At 42.5% G+C, this 23,173-nt stretch overlaps 1 protein-coding gene across 1 annotated transcript in view; it reads right to left on the bottom strand.

The window, feature by feature from the left end:
* Positions 1–19,850: 19,850 nt before the first annotated feature.
* The window catches only part of GAS2L3 (growth arrest specific 2 like 3), an 80,732-nt gene continuing 77,409 nt past the window's right edge, over positions 19,851–23,173 (bottom strand). Inside the window, exon 13 of the transcript XR_013155955.1 lies at positions 19,851–20,352. The gene's annotated coding sequence lies outside the window, so the exon portion shown is untranslated. The remainder of the gene's footprint in view (positions 20,353–23,173) is intronic.

Raw genomic sequence — 23,173 nt, 5'->3', positions numbered from 1 at the left:
AGCACCCTCCCACCTGAGAAGCAAGGGAGCTGGGTGCCTGGGGTATCTGTACCAACACCCCTCAGTCTTTGGTTAAAGGCTGTGGGTGGGGGTGGCAAGGGTGACAGTGGGCATTGGTTCCCCAGCCCCTGGCAAAGGGGTGCAGAGCATGGCAATGGAGAGTCAGGCAGTGCCCACGGAGGGGTGTAGGAGGGGCATCGACCCCAGCCACCACACTCACCAGCTCTGTCAGCATCAGTTTGCCCATCTGTACGGTGGGAATAACAATACACCTCTCAGAGTGTTACAAAGACCAAATGAGATGGTGCGTGTGTACTGCATAGCCCACCGTGTCCACGAAGAGCTCAGCAAATGTGGCCTTTTGTGAAACGGTCGAAAAGGGAAGCACGTGGAAAGTCCAACAGGAATGAGGAAGGATGGCGGAGAGTGGTAAATAGGGGGAAAAACTTTCATGAGTTAAAAATATGAAACAGATCTTGTAAGAGAGTGTCGTTCAGCACATCCCGGCAGCAAACGACTTCCTGTGAAGGACCTTTGAGAGATTTTCTTCTTCATAGCATCAGAGCCCTCCATCCAATCCTCCCAACTCCACCAAGCTGATACATACAGTGGGAAGGAAGGGGGCAGATCGCCAGCAAAGTCCCTACTCTGCTGGAGCTTGCCCTCAGTGTGGAGTGTGGGAGAAGACAAATGACAAATAATGCACAATTTGTGACTCAGGGGTATCAAGAGCTGGGAGAAATCAAAGGGGGCTAGGACCTGCGGAGGTGCATTTGTTAGTTCCCTTGGGTGTGGGGGAGAAAGCTCGCTGGTGAGGTGACTGTTTAGTCGAGATCTGAAGGAATAAGGGAATCAAATATGTCAATACCTGGAAAAGAGCATTGCAGCAGGGGGAGAATAAAGTACAAAGGCTGAAGGCAGGAAAGTGCCTAGGGCATTTGAAGCACAGCAATGAGGCAGATGTAGCTGCAGTAGAGTGAGCAAATGAGAGCCTGCGGCAGTAGAAGACAACATCGGAGGGGCTAAGGTCAGTGCTGGTGCTCATCCTTTATTAGGTTCACATGTCTGTCTCCTTCATCAAATTGTGAGCTCCTTGGAGGCAGAGAACTTATCCAGGAGTCATGATCTGGTGACAAAGAGCAATGGTCTTTGAGTCAGATGGTGGTTTTCATGGCACGTGCCACTGACCTTGTCTGGAGGAAAAGAGGTTCCGCTTCTCAGACATTAAAAGGCCTTCTGTGAGCTACCTGTGTGAAACAGCCAAAAAGGGGGCCTGACCAGAATAGGTGCTTAACAGATATCTGCTACCCCTCTTTCCCCATCCTGAGGTTCAGTTTGCCTTGCATCAGTCCCACCCCACTGGTGCTGGAATACCTGCCAAGAAAGTGCCACTTTCTGTGAACACATGGATTTATTTAGCACAGCTATCTTACATTTCAGAACCAAGATCAATGTTTCAGCTGAAATATTTTCCCCACCACTCACCAGTAAGATTACTTCATTGATCTTTTGACCATCATATTCGCTGGTAAGCCAGAAGGTGCATCTCTAATGTGCGGCTGGAAATAAGCAGGAGAGCGTGCTCCCTGCTACTTAGGCCAATCAATGCAATGGTTTTAAAGGAACTAACTCACTTCCTCGGAAATTCAAGCATCTATTTTTAACAACTCCTCACCTGTGAAATATTTATCATAGGCAGGTGGCATTGTGCTCTCTGAGAAGAGCAAGTATCCTCAGAATTAGATGCCGTTGGGCAGCTGTGGCAGCGACCCCAACCACAGGCTCCCTGTGTGTTGCTCTCTGTCCTTTGTCCAGTGCCCGCAGCGGTCCCTGGAGGCAGGCGAGCTCCCTTCATTCTAAAGGCAAGACACTCAAAGGCCAAGAGTGCAGAAATAATTCACCCAAGGTCATAGAGATGCTACGTGGTGAAGGCAGGACTGCAGCTGGTCCGGCAAAGGCATGCAGACACGCTGCTGGCAGAAGCACAGGCCCCGTGGGTTCTTCCAGTGGGTACGGCCCTGCAAGCGTGTCCCCGTGGAGCCCTCTGGTCCCCTGTAGTGCCTGGACAAGAGGCGGCCTTCCCCCAGCCCCAGCCTCAGTGCCCGCCGCAGGAGCTAGCACCCCAGACCACTCCCTGCCTCTCAGACTGAGGTGCATCTTTGGAGAAAACATAGGTTTCAACGGCATCCCTGGGCCTTTGTTTTGGAGACTCTGCTTTTGAGACCGTCCAGGTGACCGCTGTTGCAGGAGCTGTTACAGTGGGTCGCTGCCTCCTCTACGATGGACTGAGCTGGTGATAATGGCGGTGATGATGACGATGGGAAAAGTGTCATGTGTCCATTGCTGACTGCATGCCCAAGGCTGTACTGAAGGCCTGCAAAATTTCATTTCATTCGTACCGTGACCCTGTGAGGTGAAAATGAATGTCTCCATTTCACAGCTGAGATACCTGAGGCCTGGAAAGGTGAGAGAAATGACTCATTCTAGATGACACAGGTCATAAGAAACCCATACAGCCAGTATTCAAACCTGGGCCTGGCCTTCTGTGGTGCTGCTGGGTGAAGGGTCAGTATTAGCCGTTAGGCCGCATTGCTCCAGCCAGACTTAGGAGGCAGAGTTCTTTCCAGGCAAAGGATGTTCATTCATCCCTAATTCATCCATTCCCCTTGCCTGGAATGTTGCACTGCTCTCCTGGGTTTGTGGAGTTAACCCCTCCTCATCCCTCACGTCTCGTGGTTAGGTTTCACCTCCTCCCGGGAGACTTCCTAACCTGACATACTCTCCCACCTCTGTGCTCTCACAACGCTCTGCATTCCCTACTCAGGAGTGGATCTCTGTTTTGTGGGGCCCAGTCACAAAGTAGAGTCACACAGAGAACGACTTGTGGAGTAGACATTAACACCTGAATTAAACAGGCAGCTAGAGCTTAACCTTCATTCCTCTTCTGGTTTGGGGAGTTTTTCTTGTTTTTGTTTTTGTTTTTTAATGCATGATACAGCATAATCACAGTACTTTGTGGCTTTATGTTTAATCAAAGTATTTGGAGTTTATTTCTCCAAGGCATTGAACCATCTCATCTCTACAGATAGGCCAAGGTTCAAATGATTTAAATTGTAATTGCTGTAATTCCGATTTTGAGTTGCTGAACTTTATATTCAGCATCCCTAAAAGTTATAACTCATGAAAGAGTGACACAGCCAGTGCAGACCTAACCTGCAGCTCTAAATATGAACACTTATATTATAATTCCAGTGGTCAGCTTCATCTGCTGTGCCTGCTTATTATGGCTATTTTGCTGACACAGACTTGGCTGAAAGCAGATCACAATCAGTATTACACTGTATGAGTAACCCACACTGAAACGTAGAGATATTTCCTACACACAATAACAGGAACCCAATAAGATATTATTTTCCACATCTTAATAATAAGGGAACTGAGGTTCAGAAATAAGAATTGATCTCCTTAAGGTCACACAAGCCATAAAAGCAGAGCAAAGCAGATTACGATTACGATGTAAATGTCCTTTGTGCTGTGCCACACTAAATCCCTGGAGGACCAAATCGGAAAGCTACTTTGAGGCTTCAGCAGTCCTGCAGATTTACTATTTTGTGTTCAAATTAGTCTCACTAGCCTATAAAAAATATGACATGGACAATCCAGTGTAGTCAATATTTCCATTAAATAGCTTTTCCAAAGTGCCTGTATCAGAGTTTTCTAAGCATTATTCCCTCCGATTTCCTGAGCGTACACTATTGTCACTTATGTGATTGTCCTGCTAATGACACCAGCGAGTAGTAGAATGCCCTGAAATCTTATGTGCTTTTGTGGCCATTCCTCTTGTTGATACTTCAGCACAAATCTTATCCACACAGTCTTGGCTTACCATTCCTAGACATTTCAAAGGGTAACTCTATCCTCATGTTCTTCTGGGGAAATTAAAGGAAAGCTGTGGGTTGAGCTTCAGAAGTCCCTTTGAGACTCCTTGCTGTTGGCCTATGGCACCAGCACACACAGTCAGGCTTCCTCAAAATTCTGCTTCTCAGCCAATTAAATGAAGCAGCACTGTATCATTCCTCATTTCTCCTCTTCTGGGTACAAGCTGCTTCTCATCAGAATAACTAGCGGACTTGACATTACAAATGGAAGCCACATCTTCCTAGATCTCTCCCCTATCTTCCTATATTGGGAGTAGAAGGGTAATGATGGGGTTATATTTTCAGTAACCCAAATCATACTTTTCTAGTTTTCTCCCAACCCCCTAAGTGTTACAAGGCCTTGAGTCTCCTACCAACATTTCCAATTATTTCTGGAAAGCCTGAACCAGGGAGAGCTGCTGTGTTCACCAGCACATGATTCTGTCACCTCCTGACAGCCACCATCTCAGCTCCCATAACTAGGCTTAGTTGAGATCTCAACCACAAAACCACGGCCAGTACGACACTCTCTCCAGTGTCTACCAGGCACCAATCTCCCATCCCAGGCTGCCTTTGCTCTTAGAGGCATGAGAGTGGCAAGGGACCCACTCAGGTCACTCCAGTGTCCACCACGACTGCTACTGTCCTGAGAGCTCCCTGCATTGACCCCTGATATCCCGTTGTGATACCCCATAGCTGCTTTTCTAGAATGAGGACACACTCTGTACATTTGGGGGCCTTCCCAAAGCATGCCCCAAGCCGTGCTGACTCACAGAGATGTTGTGACAAGTGTTCCTATGTTTGCACTTACAGCTCCTCCTCCAGGATTCTGTTGGGAGAGTCTGAGGGGTGGACTGCACTGTACTCAAGCCACTCCTCCAGATCCCAGGGACATTGTTCTTGGACAGAATTTGCATGCCTAGATCAATGTCCTTAGGCCAAATTCTTTCCCAGGTGGCTCTAATGTCCCTTTAGCAGAGGTTCCTGCAGGGCCCACCCTGCCTTAGGCAAGGGACTCCAAGGAGCAAAAGGAGATTCCTCTTCAGCCAGGCTCCTTGGAACCAACCGTATAATTAAACCACTTGCTTCTACATTGGGTTGACCATTGCTCAACTCCAAAACACAAGGAGAGTTGTCCGAAGGCTGGGCTGGTTGACCTCCACAATCAAAGCCCAGCAGAGTCTACCTCAAGAGGAGAAGAGGCAGATTTCCTGGGATCTTTGCTCCTCACTCCTGTCACACTGAGGAATGGGAAGAGTGTCCAGGTCAGAGCCCATGCCGTACGATAACCTCCTCCAGCCAGCAGCTCTCTGCCACCTCATTGATCTCCTGAGCCAGAAGAAGCTCAGGGTATCTGATTACTCACACCTGGGGTGCCTACTTAATGGCTAAGAAGGTACTTATAACTGGAGCCAAGAATGATGCAGCAATTGTGAAAGGCTTTGCAATTCTGGAATTTCTGTGATGCTCTAGTTCTGAGGTACTTACACAAATCCCACGATTTCTTCTCAGGGTGCTTGCTTTTCTGAAAGACTGCTTGCCCCTGGCCCCTTTGACAACAGTGAATGAGAGGACACTGTTGGCTCTGAAAGAGCAAACGTCCTTCTGGGAATGGTTGCAGAAAAAGGACAAATGAGGACAAAACAAGTACAAATGCATGGCAAAAAAATCAACACAGCAGCCCTAATGCCCAATGTTTTTTTTTCTCCCTGTCTCTGGAGCTTCAACTTCATCTCAGGTTGGAAATGCCTCCTGCCAAAAACTACAAATGCAATTAACTTCTGCTTAGCCTCACCCATGGCTTCTCTCTCACCTAGGGGAAAAAAGTAATAACCTGACAAATGCCCTCAAGACATATTTAATGCTCTGTTCCTATTGCTGTGCTTACAGGCAAATGGTGAGGATATAACCAAGATTTTGACAGTGAGCAATGAATACGACCTGACCAAGCCCTCTTCTCAGCATAGCATGATTTTGTCTGTGCAGTGTGAGCGGAAATTCAAGGGCACAGCAAACAGCAGAACTGCGGCAGATGCTCTAGACTTCTGTACACATTTCAAGCATTCATTGAGTCCCCAAGTAAGTACTTCGCAGTACTTACTTATCTCTTTAATCTGTACATACCCTGAAGTTCCCCAGGAAACTAACACTGTTTTGGTTTGCTAATGCTGCCAGATTGCAATATGCCAGGAATGGGGATTAATTAGACTATAAATTTAGAATTCTAAGGCATAAAAATGTCCAAAGTAAGGCATCAACAAGAGGGTACCTTCACTGAAGAAAGGCTGCTGGCATCCGGGGCTCCTCTGTCATATGGGAAGGCACATGGCAATGTCTACTGATCCATTTCTCCCAGCTTCTGTTTCAATGGCTGCCTCAAAAATGTCTCTGGGAATTTCTTTCTCTCTTAGCCTCTCCTGAGGCATTTTCTTTCTCCATCTCCAGATGTCTCTGAGCTCTGAGCTCTCTGTGTCCTCTCATAAAGGACTCCAGTAAAGGTTTAAGACCCACCTTGAATTGCGTGGGTCACATCTCCATGGAAACAACCTAATCAAAAAGGTCCTACCCACAATGGTCAGCCCCCACAAGAATGGATTAGAAGAACGTGGCTTCTCTGGGGTGCATAACAGTTTCAAACCAACACAAACACTCAGTAACTTGCCAAGACTCCCACAATGGCAAAGAAAAACATTCATAAGAATTTCTGATCATGTCCTTAAGACATGAGTGTGTTTGTCAGAACTCCATTTCATGAGACCAAAATCCAACTCAAACTAGTTTAAGAGAAAAAGAAAAAGGAATTATGGATGATCTAACTAACTTTGGCCATGACTAGACCCATATAGACTAACTCTCCCTATCTTCATTGATATTTTTATCTCAGCTTGTCATGACTTCATTGTGTACATGTGAACTTCGTTCTCCCTTGGAGAGCTTCCCCCGTGAGGTTGAAAAGAGGACCATAAATGTTCCAGCTGACATCATCATTTCTCTGGGGACTTCAGGGGAAGAGGCCTTTCTTTTCCAGAATCCATGTGATATCTCTGGGGAGACTCTAGCTGTTTAGGTCACTATTCTTGAGTCAATCACTGCACTGGGGAGGTTGAGTCCATGACTGATGGCTCACCAAGACCACACGGTGAGGACGGTAGTGGCTCTTTGAAAGGCAGGTTGCTGGACAAATAGCCCAGATGTCTATCAGAAACGGAATTTCAGAGAACCATTTGGGATTTCAATTAGATGGGATTCCTTATGAATTCGGGCCAACAGTTTTCATGGTATTAATATCCTTGTTTCATATTCTCTCCATTATCTGGGATCTACTTGCTGAAAATAGAATTGGAATGACAAATGAGGAAGGACCAGTGAGATTTTCATGTTTTTTAATTTGAGACAGTGATTATCATTTTTCTTTCCGGACTAAACGGTATGTTGTCAGAATTGCTAGAAATCTATTAAAATATTTTTAAAAGTATGTGACATCTTTATGATATTCTTGGTAAAATGTTTAATGCAAATTTAATCATGAAAAAAGAATGATGTGACAAATGCAAATACTTGGCTTAGACTCTTCAAAAATGTCAGTCGCAGAAGATGATGATTAATTAATTAATTAATTTTAAAAAGAGCTAAGGAAGCGTTCCAGATTTAAGAGGACACAAGCGTCATGACAACTAAGTACAGTGTGTGATCCTTGATTAGATCTCAGATTTTTTAAAAAAATTATAAATGGAATTATCAGAACAATTTGAGAAATCTGAACATCTGCTATCTATGTACTGGATAATAATGCACAAGTGCCACATTTGCTGAGTGTGATTAAGTAGAGGCGTGGCCTTGTTCTTAGGAGACCCAGGGGGAAGGATTATTTAGGGAAGGAGACATGATGATGCAAGAAATTCTCAAATGGTTCAGAAAATAAATATGTTCACAATTATACAAATAAGGGGAAAGAGAAGGAGGAAGCAATGGTGGCAAAGTGTTAACTAATCGGTGAATGTGGGTGAAAGTATGTGAGTGCTCAGGGCGTGCTGTACTATTTTTGTAACTTCTAAGTTTCATAACTTTCCAAATAAAAATTGGGGAGGTTGGGGAAAATGATGGTAAAGCCTCAGAGCAGTCTAAAATTTACCTCCGCCATGGTAACATGGAGAGTAAGGTCCGGAAGCTCGAGTCCTGTTCCCCTAGCAGGGTTCTGGGCATCTCCGGGTTATTAGCATCCACTTCCCTGACCATCCTGGGAACCAGACCAGGGGGATTCTGCAAACAAGGAGACCCGCCCGCCCTCCTCCTTCTTCGTAGGCAAGGCTGTGGGCAGGGGTCCAGGTGAGGGAGGTCTGGGGCCCACGGAGGTGGGAAACCCTGTGTCCACAGTGGCCTGGCTGTGGCTTTGGGCAGCAGAGGTGGCCACATCTGCCTCCCCATGCTCCGGGGACCTCCAGCGGTCAGTTCAATGAGGGACTGGCTGGGAGAATTGGATACAGTGCCCTGTGTCTGGTCATGACTCAGGAGGGGACAGGAGGGGACAGCACTCTGCAGTGATGTAGGCCAGACAAAAGATTACACGAACACTTTCTAAATATCAGCAATTTAGAAATTATTAGAATGACTGGATACAGCTCGCAGACTCCATTACTAAAGGATTTAACTTCAATGTGATTTTTATTTTAGTGAACCCCTTTTATTTTATAATTATTAAGGAAAACATAACAGTATTGTTGCAAGTATTTTGGAGTACAATTCCATGAATTTTGACAATAGTCATATCTTATGTGGGTTCCTATTTTTATCCCAATGAGCACGTATGACAAAAAGTCATAGCCAAATTCTTATGATGTTCTAATATGTTAAAACGAATTTGTCAATGACAAATGAAGTCTTATTTCAACACCATTGAAATAAATGTTCTTATTGCTTCTTTTTAAATACATTAAATAAAATCCTCTTAAGTTAAAAAAAGGAATTACTGGATACATTGTACAACATATAAATTAAAGCAGTTTTATTAGAGAATAAAAGGGAGTACATTTTGAAAACGTTCTTTATATATTAATTTAGATTATCATGTTAAATATTTGACTGTCACCTGTGCACTCATGTATGTTGTGGATATCAATCTGTATACATTTGTAAATACAGGCATATATAGATATATTTACACTAATATACCTCTGTACACACACAAATATACCCATACACACCCAAAAAGGTATTCTGGCTTGTTTTCTGAATGAAAAATTGGTCAGGCACTAATACTTCTATGTGCTCTTTTTTCACAGCGTCATCTTTCTTTTTCCTGAATGCTGACTGTTAATTCAGAAAGTGTATATATGATTTATTTAATAGCACTATTTGCAATGATTTATATCTTGCCTATTTTAAGAAAAGATCTGAGGTGGTTTATGATATCAAATCACATATAAAATAAGGCACTGAAAAGTATTTGTAAGGTTGAAATATCACCAAAAGGAGAAGAGAGCGGACATGCGGTAAGCCAAAATGTCACAACGTTAGCTCTGAATATCTGGGTGGGGTGGGAGAGTCTTCTGGGTGCTTACTTCAGCGGGAAAGCTGGGTGTCTGGCTGGCAGACCCCCAAGTGAGCAGGGCAGGTGGAGGCAAGAGTCTTTCAGTGGTAGCATCTGGGGAGACCAAAACCAAGGCAGGAGATGTGTGAGAGGCCAAAACCCAAGTGCGGGTTTAAATCTGTCCTGTACGCCAGAAAAGCCATCAGCCTTCTTGAAACCAAGGTATCTTTCCCTGGATGCCTTAGTTTGGACATTTTCATGGCTTTAGAACTGTAAATTGCAACTTAATAGATTCCCCTTTTTAAAAGCCATTCCATTTCTGGCATATTACATTCCAGCAGTTTTAACAAAATAACACAACCCATAGCCACTAAAATTCTGAGTAGGTTGGCCAAACCAAGGGACAGGCGGAGGTCTGGGAGGGGAGCGGCTGGGAAGAGCGGGCCCCCGGCTGGGAGTGCAGTGCTGCCGTGGGTGGGGCAGAGCAGAGCTCAAGGTCTCCAATGCAGAGGAGGGAGGTGTCTCTTCACTTTACAGAAGCTGCGTCGATCTCTCCTGAAGGGGCACTGAGTAACGTGGTGACTGAGTTTTGTCAACAATATCCCGATGCTCCTCTACAAAAGAGAGGACCTTGGTAAAGAGGCTGGATAAGAGCTAAATGCAGGGTTTTTTGAAAAAATCAATAGCATTCTCACATACGACTGGGAAGCAATTAGGAAATATAATGAGAAAGACATTCCAGTTGCTGTTGTAAGAAAAAGATAAAGTACGTTGCAAAAATTTTAATGTATATGACCTATATAAAGGAAATCCAAAATTTTGCTGAGGGATTTAAAAGAATACTCATGTTGGAAAACTAAATATCATAAGATGTCAATTCTTCACAAATCTACTTATAGATTTAATGACCCGAACAAAATTCCAACAGGACTGGTTTTGGAGGGGTAAAAAGAAAATATTTTAAAGTTCATGTGTAGCAATAAGCAGAGGTGAATATCAAAAAAAAAAAAAAACTTTTAAAAAGCAGAAGTAACCACAAAATCATGGGGAAGAGCCCTAGATATTAAAAGACTTTAAAGCATTATTCAAACTGCTGTGCTAATCTTTCAAGATCAGACAAATCCACTGGACCAGAATCAACACAAAATATAAAAGCCCTTTATATATAAGAATTTGGAATATGATTTTTCTTAAAAAGACATCATCAAATAATGTGGAAGCAAAGAATAATTCAATTAATAGTGTTAGAATACTCAGCTAGCAACTTGGCAGGTGATAAAGATTTAGAGCTTTATCTAACACATGCATCCCCATAAATTTCAAGTGGATTAAATCTTTACAATATAAAAAACTCAAACCATAAAAAAGTAGAGAAAATAAAATAAATCTTCATCAAAGTCCTCAGAGCAATATAACTTTCTAAACTTGGGAGTGATTGAAGAAATTACAAAACAGTAAAAGAGTTCATTGCCCACAATTCAAAACTTCAGCATATAAAAAGTATAGCTAAATAAAAGTCAAACAGACTGGAAAATATGTGCGGCAAGGAGAGAGCAAGAGCTAATTTTGTCACTTTTATGTAATAAAATGTAAAGTTAACAAGAAGATCATGAACACGGCTGAGGATAAAACTGGACAAAGGACATAAATAAAGGAAATCAGCCAGCCTCAGTAGTTGTCAAAGAAATAGAAATGAAAAGAACAATGAACTAACAATTTTCATTTACTGAGTTAGTAAAGTTAAAACAAAAAAGACCAATATCCGAGACTGGGGAAGAGGGAAAAATACCAAGTAAAGCATGCTCTCATCCTCTCTGGTGGCTTTGGAAACCAGGAAAACACCTTTGAAAAGCAGTTGGCATTTCTGATCTTTTTTTTTCAGATTACACTAAAGGAGTCTTCTTTTGCTTGTAGCCACAGCACTCACAGTTTAAGGTTGGAATGCCAACTTCCTAAGTATCTAGAAATACATCCCTGTGACTGGGACTACTGTTCCCTATAATACAACTGCTTTGTGAAACATGTACTCTGTGCATGTCACACCATCTTCGATGCAAGTTGCTTGATTGATATATGGCCAGTTTCATGTGACTTTATTAATAAATTGAAAAGTAACAGGACGTGCCACCATGGCTCAGCATGCAGAGTTCTTGCCTGCAATGCTAGAGACCTGGGTTCGATTCCCGGTGCCTGTCCATGAAAAAAAAAAGCAACAAAAGCTCGGTAGAGATTCTGCATGGCTATGCACCCAAAGGGAACACCCTTGTGAGAAGCTCAGACAGTGTGAGCAGGAGATGGAACAGGGACCACAGTTCTACAAGAGAGGCGAGAGAGTTGGGCAGGTCCAGGACTGCGAGCAGCTCTTTCCCCCTGGGATTCGTGATGTGGCTGGCATCCATTGTGATCTGAGAAGTGATGTCCTCTTCAGTCTACATTTAAACCAGCAAAGGAACCAGGCTCTGCTTGCCAGCTCTGATCTAATGCAGAGTCTTCTTTCTAATCGGTAAATTCATCCCCATCCCCAGTTGAGAGGTTCGCTAACTCTTCTTTCTTCAGTGAGGACTACCATCCTTTTCCCCATGTATTTCTGTAAGTTTTTTTGCATAAGTATGTGCCTAGCATATAGTAAGCATGAAAAATAAAATGATTTGGGTAAAGTTAATATGGGCAGGCTACCCTAAGAAGGTGAACCGTAACTGCAAGGAAAGAACCTTATAGATAAGCCTTTTATCCAAACTGACTGTTCCCCAAACCTTCATGCTTCACTTTAGTTTTTCATTTCTGATGCTATTTCTTAGAACCACTGCCTATTTGGTATATATTGATTCATTTTGCCTCTAGAGACTTTAGCAGTGAATAAAGGTTAACTTTGTTATCTAGTCCATTGATTTTCCTCTTAACAAAAGGTGTTTCATTTTCATCATTTATTTCTATTAATTGCTACCCACACTGCAAGTGGGCTCTCCAAGCTAACTTCCATTAATGTTTAATATATTTTCAGAGTCACATAGCACTCTTGTGGTTGATGCAGTAGTTGGCAATGGTGGTTTGACCACATACTTCATTCTTACTTCTACACTCCCCAGATTGTTGCAGATAGGTAGGAGATCTCCAAGGGGAACCCCCTTTTCTCTATCTAGGTTCTGGGCAAGCTGAGAAATTAAATAAAGAGTAAAGATAGAAACCAAAACAGCCACATTATTTGTAATAGCAGCTAGATGGAGGGCAGTTTAGGGTACTGACTCAATGGCCAGTGTCTTAGTTTGCCAGGGCTGCTATAACAAAGGACCAGAGACTGGTTGGCTTAAACAACAAAAATTATTGTCTCATAGCTTTGGAAATTAGAAGTCTGAAATCAAGGTGTCAGCAGGATTGCACTTTCTGAGAAAACGGCAGTATTTTGGTGGTGGACTGCTGGCAGTCCATAACTGGAGCTCTGCCTCCTTCCCATGACCGGCTCTTTCCCCATCTGTCTCCTCCTGTCCTCACATTCCCTTTGCTTATAATGATGCCAGTCATCATGGAGTAAGGCCCATCCTGATTGAATTTGACTTCACTGTAACTAACAGTATCTTCAAAGATCCTATTTGCAAACGAGTTCATTCATAGCGCGTGTCTTTCTGGGATACAGGAATCAATCCCTAACAGGCAGATTTAAGCACCCAGGCCCAAGCAGAGATGAACCAGGAAAGTTCCCTTCTCCCTCCCACCCTCCCTCGTTCACCCCATACCTCTGGGAATAACAGAGCAGAGTAGAACTTTGCTCTTGGCTGGCAGGCTCCATTCCAAAAGGAATAAGGAGAGAATTCTTCCTGACTTTACCAACCAGGTCAGTTACTACCTGCCCGAGGGCTGGGTGAGCAACCTTTTCTCCTTCTATTATGGAAAGAAGGGCTCCCCATTTTACAAATGAAAAACTAAGACTTATTGATGTTTGTATAACTGCACTTAGCACAGCTTGGGGCAGACACAGTCAATAAATGTTTGTTGAATTAAAAAATGAATGGATTATTCTGTAATCTACTATTATTTATCTTTGGAAAAATCTTTCACTTAAATATGTATAACCCTAAGAGAGAGAGAACCTTGGGTTCATAAAGAAATGTCCTAGAGCTATAATCCATCTGTGAATTTGTTTTCAGTGTCCTATTTTACTCTTCCCAATCACATTTGATATATTTTCCTGCTTTTATCTTTTCTCTCAGACTTTTTTTTAAATTGATTTCCTGTCACAATGGAGGAGTAAGAGCCCATGAAACCTTTTGCTTTGAGCTGAGATACATCAAAAATGATAGCTTATATATTTTAGAATAAAAAAATCTATAACCATGATTAAAAAAATAAAAGTTTCTGCGCAATAGGAAAAGAGGCTGATCCATAGTAATGAGTGAGGGTTGAGGCCACAAATCTTCCTACTCACCCTGGCAGTGAGAGCAAGTATGGCAAACCCTGGAGACATGGGGGCCGTGTACTCGTATGGTACAGGACCCTGGAGAAAGGCTTCCAGCCTGAGTCAAGGCTTGGACGATACTCCCCACCTATGTCCAGAGGCTAAGGTGTTCCAACCTCCTGCCCAGCATTTCTATTTGAAAGCGATTGGCTTGCCTCTGGAGGTTGAAGGAAAAATAGATTTTCTCAGGTCACCCAGAACTAGCCAAGCCAACAACGACTTGAATGTAAGTTCATTCCTGCAAGACTTGTTCCTGAGCTCTGAGTCTGGAAAGTCAACAACAAAATTGCCCAGAAGCAGAGCACAGGGATGGAAAAAACATGCAATATGAAATCTCAAACAAAATTGCAAACTCAAGAGATAATCCAAAACCATGAAATTCATTCAACAAACCCAATGGATAGGAAAATTTACACTCAACTTGAAATAGAGAAATCAGAAAAGAACTTTTAATTATGTTCAAAATCTTTATAGCAGTAAAGATAGAATAGCCAAAGAGACATTATGAAACACTGACAGAACATTTTGAAAAAAGTATCAACAAGAAATCCTGGAAAACAAAAAAAGTAGTCATGGACATAAAAAATGTATAGAGAGTTGACTGGATTTGGTTATGTAAAGAATTAATGATTGAAAATGAGGACAGCACCCAAAACACAACACAGAGAGGTAAAGTTATAGAAAATATGAAAGTAAAGAGACATAAAGACAGATTATAATACTTTGATGTGAGTCTTCAGAATAAAAAAGTATATCAAGTACCAACTGAAACAACTTTTTAAAAAATTTCCACTCTTAGATGCTTAGTGGAAATACTGAAGATCTTCAGAACATCAAGGAAAAAGATAAAAATCTTAAAAGCTACTAGAGGTAAACTGCGAAGAATGACAATCAGATTGATGCAAGACTTCTTATCAGCAAAAAGAGATAACAGAATAAATGGAGTTGGTTTTCCAAAGTTCCAGGGGAAAGCAATACTCGACTAGAATTCTATACCCTACTAAAATAATATTTAACTTACTTGAACTTTGTATCATGTGTATTATTCACAAGGGCAAGTATAATTTTAAAAAAAACAGAGGGGATGTAATAGACATTTTTATTCATGCAAAGGCTAAGTTAGTTTACTACCCAAAGGTCTTCCCTGACAGAATTATTATAGGAAGGAGAAAAATAAATCTTTGAAGTAGCTTTCTCCAAAATGCTTCCTCTTTTAAAGGATTCCAGTAAACTAATCAAGATCCACCTAGAATGGGTGGAGTCACATTCCCTGTAATTAATAACCACAATTGGGCAAATCACATCTCCATAGAGATAATCTAATCAAGAAACAATGGAATCAGGGTTAAAACATGTCTTTTCTGGGGTGCATGATCCTTTCAGATCAGCACACTCAGTGACCAGAAGAGCTATTGTCTTGGGGACTGGAATAAGAGGAAGCTCTGCAACGTGTCCAGGCCCCTGTGCAAGCTGTTCTGCCACTTGGACCAAACAATCCAGAGATCCAATGGTGCTGGAAGCACCAGTCACAAATAGGGATGATGTCTGGAGCTTTTGGCAGACCCTTATAGGAGAGCCACAATGCAGACCTTTAGGATTTTGAAGCAAAGCCTTTCTGTCCACTATACATAACCACTCTCCTTTTGAGAAACAGCTTTAGGCCTGCTACTGGGCCTTGGTAGAGACTGAACGCTTAACCATGGGCCACCAAGTTCCCATGAGACCTGAGTTGCCTGTCATGAGTTGGGTGTTGTCTGACCCACCAAGCCATAAAGTTGGGCATGTGCAGCAGCACTCTATCATAAAATGGAAATGGTGTATTAGAGAAAGGGTTTGAGCAGGTCCTGGAAGTATAAATAAGTTATATGATGAAGTGGTGCAAATGCCAAAGCCCCTACTCCTGCCACATTATCTTCTCTTTCCCAGCCCAGACCTATGGCCTCTTGGGGTGCTCCTTATAGTCAACTGACTGAGAAAGAGAAAACATGGGCCTGGTCTGCAGATGGTTCTGCACGATATGCAGGGACTACCTGTAAGTGGCCAGTGATAGCACTATAACCCCATCTGGAATGTCCTTAAAGGACAGTGGTGAGGGGAAATCTTCCCAGAGGGTGGAACTTTGAGCAATGCACCTGGTTGCTCATTTTGCTTGGAAGGAGAACTGGCCAGAGGTGCGTTTGTATACTGACTCATGGGCTGTTGCTAATGGTTTGGCTGGATGGTCAGTAACCTGGAAGGAGCATGATTAGAAAATTGGAAAATTGGTGACAGAGGTATGGGGAAGAGGTATGTGGATAGATCTTTCTGAGTGGGCAAATAGCAGGAAGATATTTGTATCCCATGTGAATGTTCACCAGAGGTGACTTCAGCAGAGGAAAGTTTTAATAATCAAGTGGTAAGATGACCCATTCTGTGGTTAATAGTCAGACCCTTTCCTCAGCCACACCTGCCATTGCCCAATGGGCTCATGAACAAAGTGGTCCTGGTGGTAGGGGTGCAGGTTATGCATGGGCTCAGCAACATGGACTTCCACTCACCAAGGCTATGCTACTTTGGAAGGATGTATGTACCCTAGAAAAACCATGTTTTAATCCTAATCCCATTTTGTAAAGGCCACCATTTCTTCTAATCCCTATTCAGTACTGTATGTTTGAAACTTTAATTTAATCATCCCTCTGGAGATGTGACTCAATCAAGAGTGGTTGTTGAGCTTGATTAGGTGGAGACGTGTCTCCACCCCTTCCAGGTGAGTCTTGATAGCTTTACTGGAATCCTATAAAAGAGGAAACATTTTGAAAAAAGGAGGAGATTCTGAGAGAGCAGAATACCACCGAACCACGAAGCAGAGAGTCCACCAGTCAGCAACCTTTGGAGATGAAGAAAGAAAATGCCTTCTAGGGAGTTGGAGAGGAAGCTAGCAGATGACACCATGTTTGCCATGTGCCCTTTCAAATGAGAGAGAAATCCTCACCGTGTTCACCATGTGCCTTTCCAGTTGAGGGGGAAACCCTGAACATCATTGGCCTTCTTGAATCAGGGTATCTTTCCCTGGATGTCTTAGATTGGACATTTCTATAGATTTGCTTTAATTGGGACATTCCCATGACTTAAAAACTGTTAACATGAGACTTATTGAATTCCCCTTTTAAAAAGCCATTCCTTTTCTGCTATATTGCATTTTGGCAGCTAAAAAACTAGAACATAGGGTGGCATGGCTACAGCCACTGCTGAGAGCCCAGTCTGTCAGCAGCAGAGACCCACCCTCAGTCCCAAATATGGCACCATTCCCTGAGGTGACCAGCCTGCTACATGGTGGCAGGTTGATTACATTGGACCACTTCCATCATGGAAGGGGCAGTGATTTGTTCTAACTGGAATAGACGCATACTCTGGTTATGGGTTTGCATTCCCTTCACACAATGCTTCTGCAAAAACTATCATCTGTGGGCTTACAGAATGCCTTATCCATCGTCATAGTATTCCACACAGCATTGCTTCTGAACAAGGAACCCACTTCACAGCAAATGAAGTGCAGGAACGGGCACATGCTCACGGAATTCTCTGGTCTTACCATGTTCTCCATCATCCAGAGGCAGCTGGGTTGTTAGAATGGTGGAATAGCCTTTTTAAGACCCAATTACGGTGTTAACTAGGTGGCAATACTTTGCAGGGCTGGGCAGTGTTCTCCAGGGGGCCGTGTATGCTTTGAATCAGCATCCACTCTATGGTGCTGTTTCTCCCATAGCCAGGATTCACAGGCGCAGGATCAAGGGGGAAAATGGTAATGGCACTACTCGCTATCACCCCTAGTGATCCACTAGGAAGATTTTTGCTTCCTGTCTCTGCAACTTCAAGCCCTGCTGGTCTACAAGTTTAGTTCCAACAAGAGAAGTGCTCCTACCAGGAGGCACAACAATGATTCCATTGAACTGGAAGTTAAACCTTCCACCTGGCTACTTTGGGCTTCTCATGCCACTGACCAACAGGCATGCAAAAGGATTACTGTTCTGTCTGGGGTGATTGACCCTGACTATCAAGGGGAAGCAGGACTACAACTACACAAGGGAGGTAAAGAAGAGTTTTCCTGGAATGCAAGAGATCGCCTAGGGCGTCTCTTAGTGGTACCATGCCCTGTGACTGATGTCAATGGAAAACTGCAACAACCCAATCCAGGTAGGACTACCAATGGCCCAGAAACTTCAGGAACGAAGGTCTGAAGTTTTCAACTGGCAAAGAACCATGGCCAGCTCAAGTGCTTGCTGAGGGCAAAGGGAACTGGAACGGGTAGTAGAAGAAGGTAGTGATAACTATGAACTGCGACCATGTGACCAGTTACAGAAATGAGAACTGTCATTGTATGAATATCTCCTTCCTGTTTTGTTATGAACATGTTTGCATTTGTACATAAGAAAATATTTTACTTTCCTCTTATCATGACATAGTTGCATTTTTCATGTTATAGTATTTAAGTCATAGGATATGAAGTTTAAGAGTGAATGTTACCTGAGGACTTATGCCCTATTCTAAAGAGATGTAGTGCATTTCTGGTTGTATGCAGGACAGCTGAGTATTGTTAGGCAAAACATATGTTTGTTATTGCATTCTACTTGGAAATTAAGCGTGTTTCAAGGTGCTGTATATAGCTGCCAAGTTGACAAGGGGTGGACTGGTTAGGTCCTGGTGTCACTTGGCCAAGTGATGATGCCCAGGTGTTTGGTCAGACAAGCACTAGCCTGACCGCTGCTGCGAGGATATGGCACGGCTGGTTGATAGACTGGAAGGCTGGGGTATTAACCATCAGCCAGTTGATTGCATCTGTGGCTGATCACATCTGGGATCAACTAAGGCGTGTCTCCCACAATGGAATAATTCAATCATTTGGAGGCTTTTGAGGAAGAAGAGAGACTTTTTCACTACTTCTTCAGTCAGCGAGCCTCTCCTGTGGAGTTCATCCAGTCCCTTCATGGGAGCTGCCAGCTTTACAGCCTGTCCTTTGGATTTTGGACTCTTCCCTCCCCACAGTTGCATAAGACACCTTTATACATCTCATGTTAACAGATCTCTCCTGTTGGTTCCGTTTCTCTAGAGAACCCTGACTAATACACTCCTGTCTTCTGTCGTAATTCAGCTAATTAAGATATTTTTCATCAACATATCCGTGCAAAGCATAGGCTAAGCCTACTTAAAATTAGGTCTAAGAGTCACCCCCAAGAGAACCTCTTTTGTTGCTCAGATGTGGCCTCTCTCTCTCTCAGCCAACACGACAAGCAAACTCACTGCCCTCCCCCTCTCTATGTGGGACGTGACTCCCAGGGGTGTGGACCTTCCTGGCAACGCAGGACAGAAATCCTAGAATGAGCTAGGACTCAGTATTAAGGGATTGTAAAAACCGTCTTGACTGAAAGGGGGAAGAGAGAAATGAGACAAAATAGTCAGTGGCTGAGAGATTTCAAATAAAGTTGAGAGGTTATCCTGGAGGTTATTCTTGCACATTATATAGCTAACCCCTTTTTAGTTTAAGGTGTATTAGAGAGGCTAGATTGTATAATGATGTAGCTTTCTCAAGTGATTGTGTAATTGTGAAAACTTTGTTCTGATGCTACTTTTATCTATGGTATGGACAGATGAGTAAAAAAATATGGATTAAGAATAAATAAATAATAGGGAGAACAAATGTTAAATTGGATAGAGGGAAATACTAGTGGTCAATGAAAGGGAGAGGTAAGGGATGTGGTGTGTATGAGTTTGTTCTTTTTTACTTTTTATTTCTTTTTCTGGAGTGATGTAAATGTTCTGAGAAATGATCATGGTGATGAATATACAACTATGTGATGATATTGTGAGCCATCGATTGCACACTAAGTATGGAATATTCATATGTTAAGAATGTTCGTGTTACAAGTTGATGGATTTTATTAATAAAAATTTAAAAAGAGAGAGAACCAAAACCCACATTTTTTTCATCAAAAAGTTACACTTTTGAAAATCACAGAATACTGAAAATGAAGCAGACCATAGTGAACATTCAGGAGGATGAAGTATATGAGACATACCCCAAGACTTCAGCTGGCTTGTACACTGTATGAGAAGTAGGTCAGCGTTACAATTTTATTCTAAATGCAGCCATTCAAATCCCACAGAGAGAAAAATTTCACATTTCACTGATTATTCATTCAACAATTTTAGCCTGAAGATGTTCATCCTTTCCTGGACCCTGTATAAATCCATTGTAACAAACTGTGTAATTATCATTCTTGCAACTGGCTGCTTGTGGCAGATTTTAAATTCCGTTTGTAAGTGAGTCAAAGAACTCTCCTTTGCCTCCTAAACTGGAAATCCAGAATGCAGCTGAAAGATGGGAACGGCTTTGTTCCTGAATGAAGCTAATCGCAAAGCTGTCTGCAGCGGGATGGGTAGTCAGCGCGTAAATAGGAGCTCATTTTAAGTTGAAGTTACTTCTAAAAAAAGAAACAGAGCTTCAGATTTTAATTACTCTCATAGGTATTGTAACAAGAAACAGAACCCGACCTTTTTTTTTTTCACAATTATTCAGTTCAATGAACATGACAATTCTCTGCCATAGGAATGTTCTAATTTTAATATTTCTACAGATGGTTTAGTAAGAATGTGAAGTCTATTCCCCCCATTTCCTCACTAGATTTATTTTAATCCTGCATCACAGCCATTTTAAAATAATTTGCATGGCATTGAAAATGCAATGTGTTTTGTTCCTACACCTTCTCTGCATCATGTTTTTTCAGTTCAGCCATCGATCATTTACTAACCCCTTGCTATATTTGAAGCATTGCACTTAATGCTTTAGAAGCACTTTTTTGCTTAATTCTCATATATACGTTGTGAGATAGTTACTAGTATTAGCCTCATTTTATAGTTGAGGAAGTTGAATTTTGGTCACCTGCCCAAGGTCACACAGAAAGTGGTGATTTTTTTCTCCTCGCTGTTGTAACCCAGAAGTTAGGGCTTAAGTGATTACTTGATTACCGAATCATTTTATAAATATTCCTTCTTTACTTTCTGGTATATTAGAGTAGACAGAGGGAAATACCTGACATATCTTAATGGTCACCCCACCGCCTTGATCTCTGATAATGATTGTATAACCTTTGTCTTGTGCCATCTGATTGTAAAAACCTTGTGACTGACCCTCATTTGTAACCCCCTTTATCTGGCTTTTCAACTTTAGATTCTTGTGATCACTAAAGACAGCCCCTAATGTTTATTAATGAAGAGTCTTGGGTCAGCTCACAGCTAAGCCACCCCAGTTCCAAAGTGGTCTTGATAACCAAAGCTGGATCTAACAAAAAGACATGCGCAGTAGCTTAGACTTAAACCTGCAAGTCACCTAGACCTCGTTATAATTCTAGAACTCACGCCCGTCATCACAGTAAGTCCCCATTGTCTTCCCTGCATCCTGTGACTAAGCATGCCACCAATCTGTGTGTACTCAACAGTTAGGTCACCGTAATCACGTCATCCAGAGCCATCAGGAGCATTATCCTGACACTGGTCCGTCTTTTGATACTAAAATCTATGAGAATTACTGCTGTTTGGGGAGACAGAGTTTTGAACTGATAGATTTTTCTGACTCCTGCTTTGCACCTAGCAATAAGCTCTTTCTCTCTGAAACTCTGGCGTCTCAGGAATTGGTCATTTGAACACATTGGGCAAAGAATCCATTGCTTTGGATCATGATCACTACTCTACAAGCACTTATTACCCACGTTACCCAGATGGATGCTTCATTATATACCGTTTTATAATTTTTTCTTTTTTTTAATTAATTGTTTAATTTAAAAAAATATATAACAACAAACAAATGCAAACATTCTTCACTTCTGCTCATTCTGTTTTACATATATATAATCAGTGATAAACAATATCATCACATAGTTGCATGTTCATCATCAGGATCATTGCTTAGATAAGTTATTTTTTGTAGGGTGACACACCTCTGCTCAGATAAACGCACACATCCGCCCTGAATGACTCATTTGGTGGAAATAGCAAAACCATGTGTTGGAATGTTATCGCAAATTCCCTCCATGGAAAAGAAAAATTGTCATTATCATTCATTGAAAATTAATCAGTGTTTCTTTTTTCTTTTTCATGGCCAAAATCCTGTTTACAGATGCCTAGTATTCTATGTGGTTTATAGGTCTGAACTGTTAAACTAAAAGGAGAGCATACAAAATGCAGGGTGGGAGGTATTTTGCTGAAGAAAGAATAGAAGGAATAGGAGAGTTATTTTTACCATTTAATTTTGATCGCAGATTTTTTTTCTTTTTCTGAAAGGATAGTATTGCAGGTCAGGTTCCTGGAGAAACATGGATATTTGGCTATTTGCATGTGTGCTTACTGGGAGGGCACCTCAGGCCCACACCTGCGGGGAGAGGGAAGAGAGCAGCACAGAAGGGCGGAGTAGTTGGGCTGGGATGTTACTAGGAAGACCTCAGCTGACCCCACAGGGAGTTTGGGAGCCTGGATGGCCCTTCAAATGGCCCTGAACTGAGGACAGGGTGAAAGGGGTCAGACCTTCATACTCTACCTGACCCAGTCACTGAGCGCAGGCTGACCCACTGGGAGAGGTGGGGCCGTCCAAGCGAAGGCCTCAGAGGTGGGGTCTCACCGGGAGGAGGGAGGCTCATGCACTGGCACTCTGGCAGCTCGGAAGTGGGTGCATCAGCCCCGAAAGCTGGGCCGAATCTGGGCAGCACAGCACAGTACCTACATGGGTCTTTTTTACATTATGAAATACTTCAGATGTGCAAATGCAGAAAATACTACAGCCACAAACAGTTTAGAAATAAAACATTACAAATTCAGCTAATTACACCCAGTGTTCCCTTACCAATCCCATTTCCTTCCCTCCCTCAAGAAGTAACCACTACTCCAAGCTGGATGGGGAACCAACTGCCCTGGTTTGCCTGGGTCTCAGGTGCAGCTGGATACGACGCTGTCGGTTTATCACAGGGAAAGTACTAAGCAAACTGGGTGCTCCCTCACCTATCATGCATACTTTACACTTTTGCTATATATTCCAGTCCAGAAGTACGTTTCATTATTTTTGGTTATATGAAACATACTTTATATAAATGAAATCATACTTGATCATCATTCTAAAATGGCCACGTTTAACTCTATGTATTTGTGAGATTGATATCAGTAGCTCAAGTTCATTCATTTTCACAGGTCCACAAGATCCTACTGTTCAGATACCACCATCATGCATTGATCCATTCTGCTGTTGATAGGACATTT

This window comes from Tamandua tetradactyla, chromosome 7 (assembly GCF_023851605.1).
Source record: "Tamandua tetradactyla isolate mTamTet1 chromosome 7, mTamTet1.pri, whole genome shotgun sequence".
Lineage (NCBI taxonomy): Eukaryota > Metazoa > Chordata > Mammalia > Pilosa > Myrmecophagidae > Tamandua > Tamandua tetradactyla.
The sequence above is the reverse complement of the archived record's forward strand: the minus strand, read 5'-3'. Positions and strand labels throughout refer to the sequence as shown.